The 17,479-nt window shown below is 46.7% G+C and overlaps 1 protein-coding gene across 1 annotated transcript in view; it reads left to right on the plus strand.

Annotated features, from left to right (window-relative positions):
* Window positions 1-17,178, plus strand: part of LMF1 (lipase maturation factor 1) — a 716,474-nt gene extending 699,296 nt beyond the window's left edge. The window contains exon 14 of the mRNA XM_068244158.1: window positions 17,090-17,178. The gene's annotated coding sequence lies outside the window, so the exon portion shown is untranslated. The remainder of the gene's footprint in view (window positions 1-17,089) is intronic.
* The last annotated feature ends 301 nt before the right edge of the window (window positions 17,179-17,479 follow it).

Raw genomic sequence — 17,479 nt, forward strand, 5'->3', positions numbered from 1 at the left:
TGAAGTCAGCCTGCTGCTAGTGGCTTCCCCCCCCCACATCCTCTCCCTGTGATCCGGTACCCGCGAATACTCTTCGTCCCCACTTCTCTGACCTGGCCCCAGTCCTCACCTCCTTGTTCAATCTCTCCCTTTCCACAGGCATCTTCCCCAAAGCATTCAAACAGGCCACTGTGCTTCCCCTGCTGAAAAAACCCTCACTCGACCCATCCCTACCCTCAAACTACCGCCCAATCTCCCTCCTTCCCTATGCTTCTAAACTCCTCGAACGCCTAGTCCACCAGCGCATTACCCAATACATCAACACCAATGCCCTACTTGACCCCCTACAGTCTGGATTCCGACCTGCGCACTCAACTGAAACAGCCCTCGCCAAGGTGGTCAACGACCTTACCCTTGCCAAGGCCAAAGGCAGTTATTCCATCCTGCTCCTCCTTGACCTCTCTGCAGCATTTGACACTGTTGACCACTCCCTCCTCCTCCAATCACTACAGTCCATGGGCATCCATGGGCTTGCCTTGGCCTGGATCTCCTCCTACCTATCCAATCGCTCCTTCACCACTTCCTTCAATGGCTCCTCCTCAACTCCTGCCCCCCTTTCAGTTGGGGTCCCCCAGGGCTCTGTTCTAGGCCCCCTTCTTTTCTCTATATACACTTCCTCAATTGGCAAGCTTATCTCCTCCCTGGGCTTCAATTACCACCTTTATGCAGATGACACTCAGATTTACCTCCATACCCCCCGATCTCTCAGCCACCACCATAAACAAGGTCTCCTCGTGTCTCTCAGCAATTTCCTCCTGGATGTCAGCTAGGTTCCTAAAGCTTAACCTAGACAAAACTGAGCTCCTGATCCTTCCACCCCATGCTGCTGCACCCATCCCAGGTTTCCACCTCACAATCGACAACACAACCATTCTCCCTACCTCCCAGGCCCGCTGCCTGGGTGTCACCTTGGACTCTGACCTCTCCTTCATCCCACACATCCAAAACATCACAAGAGCCTGCAATTTCCACCTCCGTAATATCTCCAAGATCCGCCCATTCTTAACCCCGGACACGACCAAACTGCTCATCCATGCCCTCATCATCTCCCGCCTTGATTACTGTAACTCACTCCTTTCTGGCCTCCCCCTGAAACGCACTGCCCCCCTTCAATCAGTGATGAATGCGGCTGCAAGACTCATCCATTCTTCGCACCGCTCTGCATCCACATCTCCCCTTTGTGAATCCCTGCACTGGCTCCCTATCCGTCTCAGGATAAGTTTCAAGATTCTATGCCTGGCGTATAAATCTGTGCACAAAACATGCCCTACCTACATCTCGCAGCTTGTTCACAAGTATACACCAGGTCGCCCCCTCCGTTCCTCCAACGACCTTCGCCTCACCACCCCGCGCATTTCACACTCCCATGCCCGCCTGCAGGATTTCTCAAGAGCTGCCCCCACCCTCTGGAATGCCCTTCCACCACCCATCAGACTTGCTCCCTCTTTCAACACATTCAAGCAAGCCCATAAAACCCACCTCTTTATGATGGCCTACCCACCTCCTACCACACAGTAACTCTCTAAGGAATATTTAACAGCCCCCCCTAGTGTTTCCACCCCTCCCTTTAGATTTTAAGCCTCTGGCAGGGTCCTCCACTTCCTAGTGTAATCTACAGGATCATGTGCTCCTGTCCTATGACAGCCTGTACTTGTATTACTGGGCCTACCTAACCAGCCCATATTGCATGATCATGTATTTTGTACAATTTGTATGTATAACTTTGTTCTATGTGTATAACCCTATGTATGTCATCCTTGTATCATTGTATATATTTATTGTCCAGCGCTGCGTAATATGTTGGCGCTTTATAAATACAATAAATAATAATAATAATAATAAAGTACAGTATTAATTATTTCTTCAACCAACAAAATGGTTCCCTAATAGAGCAGGCCCATTTAAAGGGTTTTATATAGTTGCTTTCCATTATCCGGCTCTCTGTCATGCTCCTGGTCACAGTACACCTGTGACACTCAGATAATCCTCCTGGTCTCTGCAGGACCCCCAGTGCTCCATAAATTATTGGCAGGTTATTAAACGTCTGTATTTGGATCATGGGGGAAGGGGAGTCTGGCGGGATCAGGGACAGCTGGGCCACTTCCACCTGATGGGGATTAGAGCTTTATTAACACACCGTCGTCTCCCAGAATTTACTGAGCCTTCTAAATGCTTCTATAGCCATTCCATGGAGGGGACTGAACTCTTTGCTGCCCCTATAGAGGAGAATGCAATATCTGAGCATCCTCTGGGGTCCACATATCTTCCGAGGTTTAAACATCAGGCAACACAGGAAACTCAGAAATAATAGTAATTTATCTGTAACCGGTGTAGTGCGGAGTCCCGGGATTCTGTGAGGAAACGTCATGGGATCTGCCTCACCTATAGCACTCTCTCCATTCCCTAATGCAGAGGTCAGCAGGGAAACATCACACACATACACACTCTCCAGGCTCCCTCTCTCACATTCAAACCCTTCTCGAGTGGCACATACAGTGGAATGTTGCTTGCAGTGGTGGAGCAATAGGGGGCGCAAACAGCCCTTGATTTACCTCACAGGAGCCTATAGGCACAGATGTCCTGGCACCCTAGACTTCACCCTCCATGAACCTACAAACCCCCCCTCTGAAATGCACCGCAAGTGTGCTGGCTGTCCCAGGTGCAGGGCCGTTTCTTGGGCAGTGCGAGCAGGGTGACCGCAGGGGTGCAGCCAAATGGAAGAAGAAAGAAGATTACCAGCGCAATCACCTTCCTTGACTCCTACTAGGCTGCCTGCGTCAGACGTCATCATCACGTCACCACCACGTCATGACGCCTGATGTCCTGTAGCAGTACTGCAGGTTTTCAGTGTGTGGCGCCCAATGCCGCCCATGGAGGAGTTGACTCTATGAGCTCTCTTCGCCTTTGTGTTCTCCTGGTCCCTGCTTCCTCCTGGTCCTAGATGAGCGGCTGGTCACTAGTAAGCAGGCAGATCTACTTGTGACCTGTGGCTGTGTGACTGTACTTAAAGAGTAAGGGCTTGCAAGTCCATGGTGGGGGGTGTGAAGGGGGCACAATTTTTACATCCTCGCCCTGGGTGCCATTTAGCCTAGAAATTGTAAAAATAGAAAAAAAAAACCTGCCCAGCTGCCACTTCTCCCTTACTTCCCTTGCACGGTGTAGGTAGCCTCAGGTACCCCTTAATATTAGGTAGCCAGAGGTACCCTCGGTATTAAGTAGCTAGTGGTGCCCCGACTGAAGGGAGAAGTTGTCAGTGGAATGCCGAGAGCTGAGTGGGTAACCTCTCATTTATGCTCTGCTCAGGACTCTACATAAGGAAGGGGGAAGGGAGGCACAAGAGGAGGTGCGTGAGGCACCTTTCCATCAACAGGTGCCTGTAGGCACAAGCCTACAGTGCCTTATGGTAAATCCAACCCTTCGACTGCAACTGAGGGGCCTACACGGGGCTCTCATCCAATCTCTAAATTAGCTCTTTATTGGTACTGTAGTGGTAATGGTCACCTGCATATGTGCTTTGAATTGTCTTAATTATTAAAGGACGGAGGGATATGGAGACTGCCATATTTATTTTCTTTTAAACAATGGCTGTCATGCTGATCCTCTGCCTTTAATACTTTTAGCCAAACACCCTGAACAAGCTTGCAGATCAGGTGCTTTGACTGGATTTGCTGCATGCGTGTTTCAGGTGATGCATGAAAGATGAACAGGATGCCAGGCAACTGGTAATGTTTTTTGTTTTTTAAAAAGTAAATATGGCAGCCTCCATATCTCTCTCACAAGTGCAACACAGCATTCCTTTCCCTCTGCTCACAGCTCTCTCAGGCAAGGTTCCCACTTAAAGGGACCCTGAGCAGTACCTACAATCAAAAATTTCACTTACCTGGGGCTCCCTCCAGCCCACCATAGGCCGCGAGGTCCCCCAGCGTCCTCCTGGCTCCTCTCCGTGTCCCGCTGGCAACACCCGGGCTGTATGTCGGGCCGACTCTTCCTGGATCATGACACTACGCGTCATTATGCCGGCCGCTACGCGTCATGACGCCGGATGTTGCCGGTAGCGGAGCCAACGCCGGGACACGGATAGGAGCCAGGAGGTAAGTGAAATTTTTGTTTGTCGGTACTGCTCAGAGTCCTTGCCAAGTCAAATTCCTTGTAAGTGCAAACTTATTTGGCCAAATTAAATGATTGTGATTAAATCATTCTGTCTTTTATGTTGGGAAATGTGGAGATTTGGACCTGCATAGGTCTTTCTTCTGGTAGCTCCAGGCAGGAATGCTGAGTACAGGCCCCATGGCTGAGATTCTCCAGTTAGATGTTTTAAATGGGCAGTTGAGTCCATCAACTTGTCACTTCAGGATGCTATCTGAACCCCTACAGGGAAGCGGCTGTGTGATGTTCCCACTACTAATGAGAAACAGCCCCTCTCCGAATGCTGTCAGAGGGCCAGAGTTCATGACTCTCCCCCATAAATACAGAATCACAAGAACTACTTATAGAGATCCCTCTGGGCTGAGCGATCTGATGGCAGGAAGCGCTAAACGTCTCTGTCTCTTCATTGCTTATAAAGCTGGTAGCGTCCGATGTAGCGAGATTTATCAGCACCGGGGGACCAATAACCGGCAATTTGTTCCGTTTTTTAAGCAGACCTGTCTCCTGCCTGTCCACCTTTTCTTGCCATTTATAACTGCTGGAGCGACGGCCCAACCTGTGCTAATTTAGGGAGCTGCTTGGTGAATTTGGCAGGCAGTTTAAAGCGCACCTGTCGCAAAGCTGAGCAACAGAAGCGGAATGATGAAAAACTACATGAAAGTTAAAGGACCACTATTGCAAAAAACTGTAAAATTTAAAATGCATGTGTATGCATATGTATAAAATATACATTTGTTCCAGAGTAAAATGCATTATACATTTATTTTTTTACTATATTGTTGTCATGTAAAATAGATTATAAAAAGCTGGCATATCTGACTGGTTTTGGACTATTTCATCTCCTCATGGGGGAATTCTCAGGGTTTTCTTTAGTTTCAAAAGCACTTTTTAAATGGCAGATGCTCAGTCCGACTGCCAAACAGTGTGCAAGGGGGTAGGGAGGCTGTCATCTTTGTATACATCCTTTCCAGGGACTGCTTTCGTAATGAATTAAGGAAATACAGAGAATCCCCCACAAGGAAATGGACTTATGGAAAACCTGTCAGACTTTTACTGCCTACTATACGGGGCAGCAACATAGGACTAAAGTAATTTATTGTGCATCTTACTCTAAGAGAAATGTACTTTTTATACACATGTATTTTACATTTTTCAAATTTTCGCGATATTGGTCCGTTAACGCGCAACCAGCGACTTGCAGATATTGAAAAGGCTGTGATTGGTTTATATAGAGTTTTTATTGAAGACCTACTTTGTAGTGAATTAGGCCTAACAGAGGTTAAAGAGGAACTGTAGTGAAAATAACGTAATTTATAAAATTACTTATATATTTGCCATATTCATTTATACATTATTTAAAAATATTTCCTAACCCCAATTTACATTCTGAAATTGATCACAGATAGCAACATCTTTAGTCCTGCCATGTGATCTGTGCAATGTTTGTTTCTTTTAAATTCTAAAGCCAGTAGAAACATCTGGTGAGCATCAGTTCTGCCAATGGGAAAAGCTTGTTGTTGTCAAAGATCAGGGACAGAGTGGAACACATAGCCCGGTGTGACCTGGACAAAGGAAGACTGGAACACAGTCTGGTGTGATCTGGACAGAGGAAGACTGGAACACATAGCCCGGTGTGATCAGGACAGATGAAGACTGGAACACATAGCCTGGTGTGATCTGGACAAAGGAAGACTGGAAAACATAGCTCAATGTGATCAGGACAGATGAGGACTGGAACACATAGCCCGGTGTGATCTGGGCAGATGAAGACTGGAACACATAGCCCAGTGTGATCTGGACAGATTAAGACTGGAACACATAGGCCGGTGTGATCTGGACAGATGAAGACTGGAACACATAGGCCGGTGTGATCTGGACAGATGAAGACTGGAACACATAGCCCGGTGTGACCTGGACAGATGAAGACTGGAACACATAGCCCGGTATGATCTGGACAGATGAAGACTGGAACACATAGCCCGGTGTGATCTGGACAGATGAAGACTGGAACACATAGCCCAGTGTGATCTGGACAGATGAAGACTGGAACACATAGCCCGGTATGATCTGGACAGATGAAGACTGGAAGACATAGCCCGGTGTGATCTGGACAGATGAAGACTGGAACACAGTCTGGTGTGATCTGGACAGACGAAGACTGGAACACATAGCCCGGTGTGACCTGGACAGATGAAGACTGGAACACATAGCCCGGTATGATCTGGACAGATGAAGACTGGAACACATAGCCCGGTATGATCTGGACAGATGAAGACTGGAACACATAGCCCGGTGTGATCTGGACAGATGAAGACTGGAACACATAGCCCAGTGTGATCTGGACGGATGAAGACTGGAACACATAGCCCGGTATGATCTGGACAGATGAAGACTGGAACACATAGCCCGGTATGACCTGGACAGATGAAGACTGGAACACATAGCCCAGTGTGACCTGGACAGAGGAAGACTGGAACACATAGCCTGATGTGATCTGGACAGATGAAGACTGGAACACATAGCCTGGTGTGACCTGGACAGATGAAGACTGGAACACATAGCCTGGTGTGACCTGGACAGATGAAGACTGGAACACATAGCCCGGTATGACCTGGACAGATGAAGACTGAAACACATAGCCCGGTATGATCTGGACAGGTGAAGACTGGAACACATAGCCCGGTATGACCTGGACAGATGAAGACTGGAACACATAGCCCAGTGTGACCTGGACAGAGGAAGACTGGAACACATAGCCTGGTGTGATCTGGACAGATGAAGACTGGAACACATAGCCCAGTGTGATCTGGACAGATGAAGACTGGTGTGATTAATTTAATGTAAAATTCTGTTGAGGCACACTTTTAGAAGGATCAGAACTTGCCATCCACAGCATGCATCTATGGTGGTTGTTTGGGATGTGGTAGAATGGGAGATTCACATGTGCAGCTGACAGATCAGCAAAAAGTGAGGGATATAATAATTTCAGCATGGACCAGGATCTCATAGGAATGTTTCCAACATGTGGAATGCATGCAATGAAGAAATTATGGTTTTTTTTCATAGCAAGGCTATGCCATACCCGGTACAGTCCTTATAAAGTGTTCAGTTCTTACTTTATTAATTTTAGCCATGTCTGGAAATATAAATCTGTCATCCCTGGTTACAGCACAGAAGTGTTGCATTCACTCGCTACCTACTTACATGCTGGTAACATCTATTCTACACAAGGAGGATAACAAGGTCGATTGGCTAGCTTTACTATGAAAGGAAGCAGAGGATGCAGAAAAGACTTTGTGCTGCAGTTGTATGTAAACAATGGAGCTCTGCTATCATGTCATATAGAACCTTAATTAATAATGGCATATATTTTCCATTACTGATCAGTGGTTATTTTAAAGTGTTCCTGAGTCAAATGGTCAAAAGGTTTTTTACTAACCTGGACATCTTCCAGCCCCCTGTAGTCCGCCTGCCCCTTGTTGTCCTCCTGGTCCCCTTGGTTGTGCCGTTGTCAGCCCCGTGAAGTATACAACTTGGCTGAGTCATAGAGTACCACGCATGCGCGTTCCCAGACACGCACACCACCTGATTGTGGTTTCTGGGCTGGGAGCGTTCTGCCTTACCTGAGGCTTCTTACAGCCCTCTGGAGTCATCCTGTGCCTGCACCGTCAGCTTCAGAAACATGCAGTATGCACAGGAGGACTTAAAGACACCTCTTCTCTGGAACATCTTCAGCGTGCTCAAGCAGAGACATCATGTAGCAAGCAAACAAAGAAAGCAGGAAAGCTGGCATCTGCTGCAAGTGTTCAATTTATTGTGGCATAGGTAAAGTGCAAACGTGCAACATCTTGCAAAAGTGGCATGCAATAAAACACATACCCTTGTGAGAGGAGGCGTAGGTGGTGGTTGGTGCTGGGCACAGTATGCATCCTGTGCCCAGCAACCACACCCAGGGCAAGGGTTAAAATTGTGCCCCCCCCCCCTCCGCGAAGCCAGGTATACATGTCCAAGGTGTAGGTTAGCCAGGTCTGTTTGTCGGTACTGCTCAGAGTCCTTGCCAAGTCAAATTCCTTGTAAGTGCAAACTTATTTGGCCAAATTAAATGATTGTGATTAAATCATTCTGTCTTTTATGTTGGGAAATGTGGAGATTTGGACCTGCATAGGTCTTTCTTCTGGTAGCTCCAGGCAGGAATGCTGAGTACAGGCCCCATGGCTGAGATTCTCCAGTTAGATGTTTTAAATGGGCAGTTGAGTCCATCAACTTGTCACTTCAGGATGCTATCTGAACCCCTACAGGGAAGCGGCTGTGTGATGTTCCCACTACTAATGAGAAACAGCCCCTCTCCGAATGCTGTCAGAGGGCCAGAGTTCATGACTCTCCCCCATAAATACAGAATCACAAGAACTACTTATAGAGATCCCTCTGGGCTGAGCGATCTGATGGCAGGAAGCGCTAAACGTCTCTGTCTCTTCATTGCTTATAAAGCTGGTAGCGTCCGATGTAGCGAGATTTATCAGCACCGGGGGACCAATAACCGGCAATTTGTTCCGTTTTTTAAGCAGACCTGTCTCCTGCCTGTCCACCTTTTCTTGCCATTTATAACTGCTGGAGCGACGGCCCAACCTGTGCTAATTTAGGGAGCTGCTTGGTGAATTTGGCAGGCAGTTTAAAGCGCACCTGTCGCAAAGCTGAGCAACAGAAGCGGAATGATGAAAAACTACATGAAAGTTAAAGGACCACTATTGCAAAAAACTGTAAAATTTAAAATGCATGTGTATGCATATGTATAAAATATACATTTGTTCCAGAGTAAAATGCATTATACATTTATTTTTTTACTATATTGTTGTCATGTAAAATAGATTATAAAAAGCTGGCATATCTGACTGGTTTTGGACTATTTCATCTCCTCATGGGGGAATTCTCAGGGTTTTCTTTAGTTTCAAAAGCACTTTTTAAATGGCAGATGCTCAGTCCGACTGCCAAACAGTGTGCAAGGGGGTAGGGAGGCTGTCATCTTTGTATACATCCTTTCCAGGGACTGCTTTCGTAATGAATTAAGGAAATACAGAGAATCCCCCACAAGGAAATGGACTTATGGAAAACCTGTCAGACTTTTACTGCCTACTATACGGGGCAGCAACATAGGACTAAAGTAATTTATTGTGCATCTTACTCTAAGAGAAATGTACTTTTTATACACATGTATTTTACATTTTTCAAATTTTCGCGATATTGGTCCGTTAACGCGCAACCAGCGACTTGCAGATATTGAAAAGGCTGTGATTGGTTTATATAGAGTTTTTATTGAAGACCTACTTTGTAGTGAATTAGGCCTAACAGAGGTTAAAGAGGAACTGTAGTGAAAATAACGTAATTTATAAAATTACTTATATATTTGCCATATTCATTTATACATTATTTAAAAATATTTCCTAACCCCAATTTACATTCTGAAATTGATCACAGATAGCAACATCTTTAGTCCTGCCATGTGATCTGTGCAATGTTTGTTTCTTTTAAATTCTAAAGCCAGTAGAAACATCTGGTGAGCATCAGTTCTGCCAATGGGAAAAGCTTGTTGTTGTCAAAGATCAGGGACAGAGTGGAACACATAGCCCGGTGTGACCTGGACAAAGGAAGACTGGAACACAGTCTGGTGTGATCTGGACAGAGGAAGACTGGAACACATAGCCCGGTGTGATCAGGACAGATGAAGACTGGAACACATAGCCTGGTGTGATCTGGACAAAGGAAGACTGGAAAACATAGCTCAATGTGATCAGGACAGATGAGGACTGGAACACATAGCCCGGTGTGATCTGGGCAGATGAAGACTGGAACACATAGCCCAGTGTGATCTGGACAGATTAAGACTGGAACACATAGGCCGGTGTGATCTGGACAGATGAAGACTGGAACACATAGGCCGGTGTGATCTGGACAGATGAAGACTGGAACACATAGCCCGGTGTGACCTGGACAGATGAAGACTGGAACACATAGCCCGGTATGATCTGGACAGATGAAGACTGGAACACATAGCCCGGTGTGATCTGGACAGATGAAGACTGGAACACATAGCCCAGTGTGATCTGGACAGATGAAGACTGGAACACATAGCCCGGTATGATCTGGACAGATGAAGACTGGAAGACATAGCCCGGTGTGATCTGGACAGATGAAGACTGGAACACAGTCTGGTGTGATCTGGACAGACGAAGACTGGAACACATAGCCCGGTGTGACCTGGACAGATGAAGACTGGAACACATAGCCCGGTATGATCTGGACAGATGAAGACTGGAACACATAGCCCGGTATGATCTGGACAGATGAAGACTGGAACACATAGCCCGGTGTGATCTGGACAGATGAAGACTGGAACACATAGCCCAGTGTGATCTGGACGGATGAAGACTGGAACACATAGCCCGGTATGATCTGGACAGATGAAGACTGGAACACATAGCCCAGTGTGATCTGGACAGATGAAGACTGGAACACATAGCCCGGTGTGATCTGGACCGATGAAGACTGGAACACATAGCCCGGTGTGATCTGGACAGATGAAGACTGGAACACATAGCCCGGTGTGATCTGGACAGATGAAGACTGGAACACATAGCCCAGTGTGACCTGGACAGAGGAAGACTGGAACACATAGCCCGGTGTGACCTGGACAGATGAAGACTGTAACACATAGCCCGGTGTGACCTGGACAGATGAAGACTGGAACACATAGCCTGGTGTGACCTGGACAGATGAAGACTGGAACACATAGCCCGGTATGACCTGGACAGATGAAGACTGGAACACATAGCCCAGTGTGACCTGGACAGAGGAAGACTGGAACACATAGCCTGATGTGATCTGGACAGATGAAGACTGGAACACATAGCCTGGTGTGACCTGGACAGATGAAGACTGGAACACATAGCCTGGTGTGACCTGGACAGATGAAGACTGGAACACATAGCCCGGTATGACCTGGACAGATGAAGACTGAAACACATAGCCCGGTATGATCTGGACAGGTGAAGACTGGAACACATAGCCCGGTATGACCTGGACAGATGAAGACTGGAACACATAGCCCAGTGTGACCTGGACAGAGGAAGACTGGAACACATAGCCTGGTGTGATCTGGACAGATGAAGACTGGAACACATAGCCCAGTGTGATCTGGACAGATGAAGACTGGTGTGATTAATTTAATGTAAAATTCTGTTGAGGCACACTTTTAGAAGGATCAGAACTTGCCATCCACAGCATGCATCTATGGTGGTTGTTTGGGATGTGGTAGAATGGGAGATTCACATGTGCAGCTGACAGATCAGCAAAAAGTGAGGGATATAATAATTTCAGCATGGACCAGGATCTCATAGGAATGTTTCCAACATGTGGAATGCATGCAATGAAGAAATTATGGTTTTTTTTCATAGCAAGGCTATGCCATACCCGGTACAGTCCTTATAAAGTGTTCAGTTCTTACTTTATTAATTTTAGCCATGTCTGGAAATATAAATCTGTCATCCCTGGTTACAGCACAGAAGTGTTGCATTCACTCGCTACCTACTTACATGCTGGTAACATCTATTCTACACAAGGAGGATAACAAGGTCGATTGGCTAGCTTTACTATGAAAGGAAGCAGAGGATGCAGAAAAGACTTTGTGCTGCAGTTGTATGTAAACAATGGAGCTCTGCTATCATGTCATATAGAACCTTAATTAATAATGGCATATATTTTCCATTACTGATCAGTGGTTATTTTAAAGTGTTCCTGAGTCAAATGGTCAAAAGGTTTTTTACTAACCTGGACATCTTCCAGCCCCCTGTAGTCCGCCTGCCCCTTGTTGTCCTCCTGGTCCCCTTGGTTGTGCCGTTGTCAGCCCCGTGAAGTATACAACTTGGCTGAGTCATAGAGTACCACGCATGCGCGTTCCCAGACACGCACACCACCTGATTGTGGTTTCTGGGCTGGGAGCGTTCTGCCTTACCTGAGGCTTCTTACAGCCCTCTGGAGTCATCCTGTGCCTGCACCGTCAGCTTCAGAAACATGCAGTATGCACAGGAGGACTTAAAGACACCTCTTCTCTGGAACATCTTCAGCGTGCTCAAGCAGAGACATCATGTAGCAAGCAAACAAAGAAAGCAGGAAAGCTGGCATCTGCTGCAAGTGTTCAATTTATTGTGGCATAGGTAAAGTGCAAACGTGCAACATCTTGCAAAAGTGGCATGCAATAAAACACATACCCTTGTGAGAGGAGGCGTAGGTGGTGGTTGGTGCTGGGCACAGTATGCATCCTGTGCCCAGCAACCACACCCAGGGCAAGGGTTAAAATTGTGCCCCCCCCCCCTCCGCGAAGCCAGGTATACATGTCCAAGGTGTAGGTTAGCCAGGTCTAGTTGCACTCAGTATAGGTAGCCAGCTATAGGTCCCCCCAGTATAGGTAGCTAGGCATAGTATAGGTAGCCAGGCATAGGTGCCCCAGTATAGGTTAGCCAGGTAGGTGCCTCCAGTATAGGTAGCCGGTATAGTTGCCCCCAGTATAGGTTAGATAGGCAGGTGCCCCCGGTATAGGTTAGATAGGTAGGTGCCCCTAATATAGGGAGTCAGAATAGTTGCCCCCATCCTAGGTTAGATAGGTAGGTGCCCCCAGTATAGGTTAGTTAGGTAGGTGCCTCCAATATAGGTAGCCAGTATAGTTGCCACCAGTATAAGCTAGGTAGGTAGGTGCCCCCAATACAGGTTAGATAGGTAGGGGCCCTCCAGTATAGGTTAGATTAGGTAGCTGCCCCCCAGTGTGGTTAGATTAGGTAGGTGCCCCCCAGTGTGGTTAGATTAGGTAGGTGCCCCCCAGTATAGGTTAGATTAGGTAGGTGCCCCCCAGTATAGGTTAGATTAGGTAGGTGTCCCCCAGTGTGGTTAGATTAAGTAGGTGCCCCCCAGTATAGGTTAGATTAGGTAGGTTCCCCCCAGTATAGGTTAGATTAGGTAGGTGCCCCCCAGTATAGGTTAGATAGGTAGCTTCCCCCCAGTATAGGTTAGATTAGGTAGGTGCACCCCCAGTATAGTTTAGATTAGGTAGGTGCCCCCAGTGTGGTTAGATTAGGTAGGTGCCCCCCAGTATAGGTTAGATTAGGTAGGTGCCCCCCAGTATAGGTTAGATAGGTAGCTGCCCCCCAGTATAGGTTAGATTAGGTAGGTGCCCCCCAGTATATGTTAGATTAGGTAGCTGCCCCCCAGTATAGGTTAGATTAGGTAGGTGCCCCCCCAGTATAGGTTAGATTAGGTAGGTGCCCTCCAGTATAGGTTAGATTAGTAGGTGCCGCCCAGTATAGGTTAGATAGGTAGCTGCCCCCAGTATAGGTTAGATAGGTAGCTGCCCCCCAGTATAGGTTAGATTAGGTAGGTGCCCCCCAGTATAGGTTAGATTAGGTAGGTGCCCCCCCAGTATAGGTTAGATTAGGTAGGTGCCCCCCAGTATAGGTTAGATAGGAAGCTGCCCCCCCATAATGGAGGGGGGAGCCGCAGCCGCGGGGAGGGCAGCCCGACCTCTCCCTCCCTCCCTCTCCGGGCGCCCTCCGTGCTCCCCCCTCCGAGTCTGACTGCACAGGAAGCGCTGTATACAGAGCGCATTAGCGCAACTCGCCTCCCTCCCTGGTTCCAATCGCCGCCGGTCTCCTCTTCGGTCTTCTCCTCATAGCCGCTGACACGCTGCTTCCGGGTAAACAGGAAGCAGCGTGTCAGCGGCTATGAAGAGAAGAGGAGACCGGCGGCGATTGGAACCAGGGAGGGAGGTGAGTTGCGCTAATGCGCTCTGTATACAGCGCTTCCTGTGCAGTCAGACTCAGAGGGGGGAGCACGGAGGGCGCCCGGAGAGAGAGGGAGAGGTTGGGCTGCCCTCCCCGCGGCTGCCCCCTCCGTTACTGCGCCCACAGTCCTTCGGCGCCCAGGGCGCCTGCACTGGCCGCACGGCCCTAGAAACGGGCCTGCCCACCACCACCTACGCCTCCTCTCACAAGGGTATGTGTTTTATTCCATGCCACTTTTGCAAGATGTTGCACGTTTGCACTTTACCTATGCCACAATAAATTGAACACTTACAGCAGTGCCAGCTTTCCTGCTTTCTTGGTTTGCTTGCTATGTAAATGGCAGTTCCTGTCAGAGTCAGGACTGGGTCAGACTACAGTGTGACCCTCACTGATAGGAAATTACAACTATAAACCACTTTCCTAGAAGAAAATGGCTTCTGAGAGCAGGAAAGAGATACAAGGGTAAAAAGTAAATATAAAATAAAACTGGCTAATATCTTAAAAAGTCATTTTTAGAAGAAGGAGGATCGATACAATTGTTTGTTTATTTCATTATTTTATTTTCACCTCGGGGGTTTGTAATGCCTTATGTGATAAAAATAAAAGTATAGGTACCCAGATGTGTATAATGCTGCTTACAGTTGTTACAGTGTGTGTATGTGATTTACTTGTATACTCAGAGTGCACTAAGTGTGGGCAGCCGTCCGGAGACCTGTGCTCTGTGCACAGCAGCTATTGCCAATCACTATATTTATGGAATAACACTAGACAAGCCATAATTGGAGTAGCTTGTTTCCCCTTCTACACAGCATAACACCCATTGCCTATCCTGTCTAGTCCGCTGTAAAAACCGCTTTATCAAAGCCCTCGTCTCGCTTCCCGCTGATACTGCGTCCACCAGACAGTGCTGCTTCCGCCAAGACAAGTGTGAGAAGGCTAGTGCATGACTCACAGTCTGGGTACAGCAAGGACACCGCATTTATATCCAGTCTGAGTGAGGTTGCAGACATGAAGGATATATCAGTGTTACCTTAAAGCAGACCTCTGACAAACCTGAATCAAAACAAAAGTTTGCCTTCTCAAAACAGAAGGTATTTGCGATAATTCAGGTTGGAGTAAGCATGTGATGTCTCCAGGGCCGGTTTAAGCAACAATGGGGCCCCAGGGCGAAATAAACCTGGGGGGCCCCCTCAACATATACCCCGGAACAAAAATCGGCATTAGGGGACCTTTTTTGCAGCTGGTATAGTCAGGGTGTGAAGTCCCAATCGGTCAGAGCTCCCCATTCTGGCTATCCCAGCCTGCATGGGGGACAAGGGGTTAAAAAGTTTCAGGAGGGGGGACCCCACATAATTCAAAAAAAAAAAAAAAATCCCACACTCTAAACATAAAAAAAATTTGGGAAAATAGGAAAAAATGCCAGGGATCTTCATACAGCCATATTGCGGCTGTATAGCGATCCCTGGCCAAAGCGCTGCGTATAGACCCCCTGGAAACCCCGTCAGGAAATTTATTGTGCTTTCTTTTGATGCATGTAAAGTTACACTACCGTTAGGTTTGCTACTAAAAGTGACATTTACCGCATTTAAAACTATACTTGTTTCCTTCTAAACTTTAAAATTGATTTTCTCAAAAACTATAAGGTCTTTTTTAAAAATAGTTTTTTCCTCTTATTCCTAATGATCTCCTTAACATATCCTGCAAATTTAGGGTTTCTAGCATTTAAGGTGGATTTGCTATTAACCATTAAAGTCGGCAGGTTTATAAATGTGTTATTTTTTTCCTTTGAAACTTTAAAATCGATTTTCTCAAAAACTATAAGGCCGATTTGTAAATTTTTTTTTTCCTCTTGTAGCCACTGGGGGCCCCTACAAGCTCTGGGGCCCTGGGGCAGCTGCCTCCTTTGCCTTAATGGTAGCGCCGGCCCTGGATGTCTCCCACAATGCTTCACTGCTGAATAAGCAAATTATTGATATGAGGTTGTGTACCGGCAGTCAGGGGGCTGCTATACACGACTGACTATCAGCTGATGCGATCATTATTGGCTGCCCGGCAGCTTCTAGCACTTCTGAGGTGACGATTTGTAATTTTTTTGTCACAGGGGTTAAGTGCGTGTTTAAGTTGTGAGGAGATATAAGACTTTTTTTTAGTGCTTAGTTCCTCTAACGTAAGCATGCGGCCAATAAACGAAATTTCCATGATCTTTATACTAAAGATCTTTAGTGGTGGGATGTAGAAAACAGCAAAAGACTGCAAGAAGATAACCACCTCATGATCGCAGTCGTGACTGTACACCGATTGTCAATTACAATACAATCCGAGCTCTTGGGGTTTACTTCAGGCTAGGGACATTCCATTTCATTCAGACTTATTCGTACACACGCCAAACTGTCGTTCAAACGACCGGTTTGAAGGACAAGTCGTTCAGAAATATCAGATGTGTGTACGTACCTTAAGGGCTTTGCATTTCCACAGACTGGACTCATACTTCTTATTTGTTAACGTTTATTAAAATTACAAAAAGTCATTTTGCGGCTATTTACCTGGTTTGAGTACCGCAGAACGAACCTTGCCTCTCTGGAGAGACGCTACCTAGAAAACTGTTTCAGTAAGAAGAATAGATTATCTAACCTGAGCTTAGAATGAAAGGGTAAACAAAGGGTTCCTCTTGTCCCAAATAAAAGAGGTGGTGTTTTACTGTAAATAAATAGATTTTTGGTGTTTTCTCACATTCCTGCCTGGCCTGTTTGCCCAATTCCAGCTACTCCAGAACATCGATTGCATTCACGAGATTGGATGGTCTGTGGGCTGAAGCGGATTAGGAGGCACTAAGCGTTCTGGCCTATAGGGAGCATGTGACAGGAAGTTCCATGGACTTTAGCGGAAAGGCCGTTTAAAGATCCATACACACAGGGGACATTGAACAAAGTGATCAGGTTTAATCCGCCATGACGTTCCTTCAAAATGTCTGAGCATCGTTGTACATCAGCCGTCTGTAACCGTCGTTTACAGCTTTTTCTTTAAAGATCTTAAAAAGATAGATGACATTTGGAACAATGGTTGTTTTGCTATTTTGACAGATGAAATCTTGCCGTGGGTATGGACCTTACAAAGGAAACAGAAAACTTCCCACAATCCTGCTGGCACTGCAGTTAAGCAAAGGCACCAAGACCAGGTAAAAGAAAAAAAATGGCGGGCATATAGGACCTATTTTAGAAAAAAAAGGGGGGGTTTCATATATATGTTTATTTTTGGATACTACAACCCCCTTTAAACAAAGATTAGCCACAGGGGAAGTTGGCAAACACTCTGTACAGTAAACCTGGCTAATCAGAAGGTGGCCCACTGGCCACACCTGTCAATATGAACATGTGTGGTACAGTAGTATAATCTCATTATAGGAAACTCAGATATAATAAAACATTGGTTATAGTAAACCAAATGTCCATGTCCCAGCCTAGCACCATTCT

Source organism: Hyperolius riggenbachi, chromosome 7 (genome assembly GCF_040937935.1).
Source record: "Hyperolius riggenbachi isolate aHypRig1 chromosome 7, aHypRig1.pri, whole genome shotgun sequence".
Lineage (NCBI taxonomy): Eukaryota > Metazoa > Chordata > Amphibia > Anura > Hyperoliidae > Hyperolius > Hyperolius riggenbachi.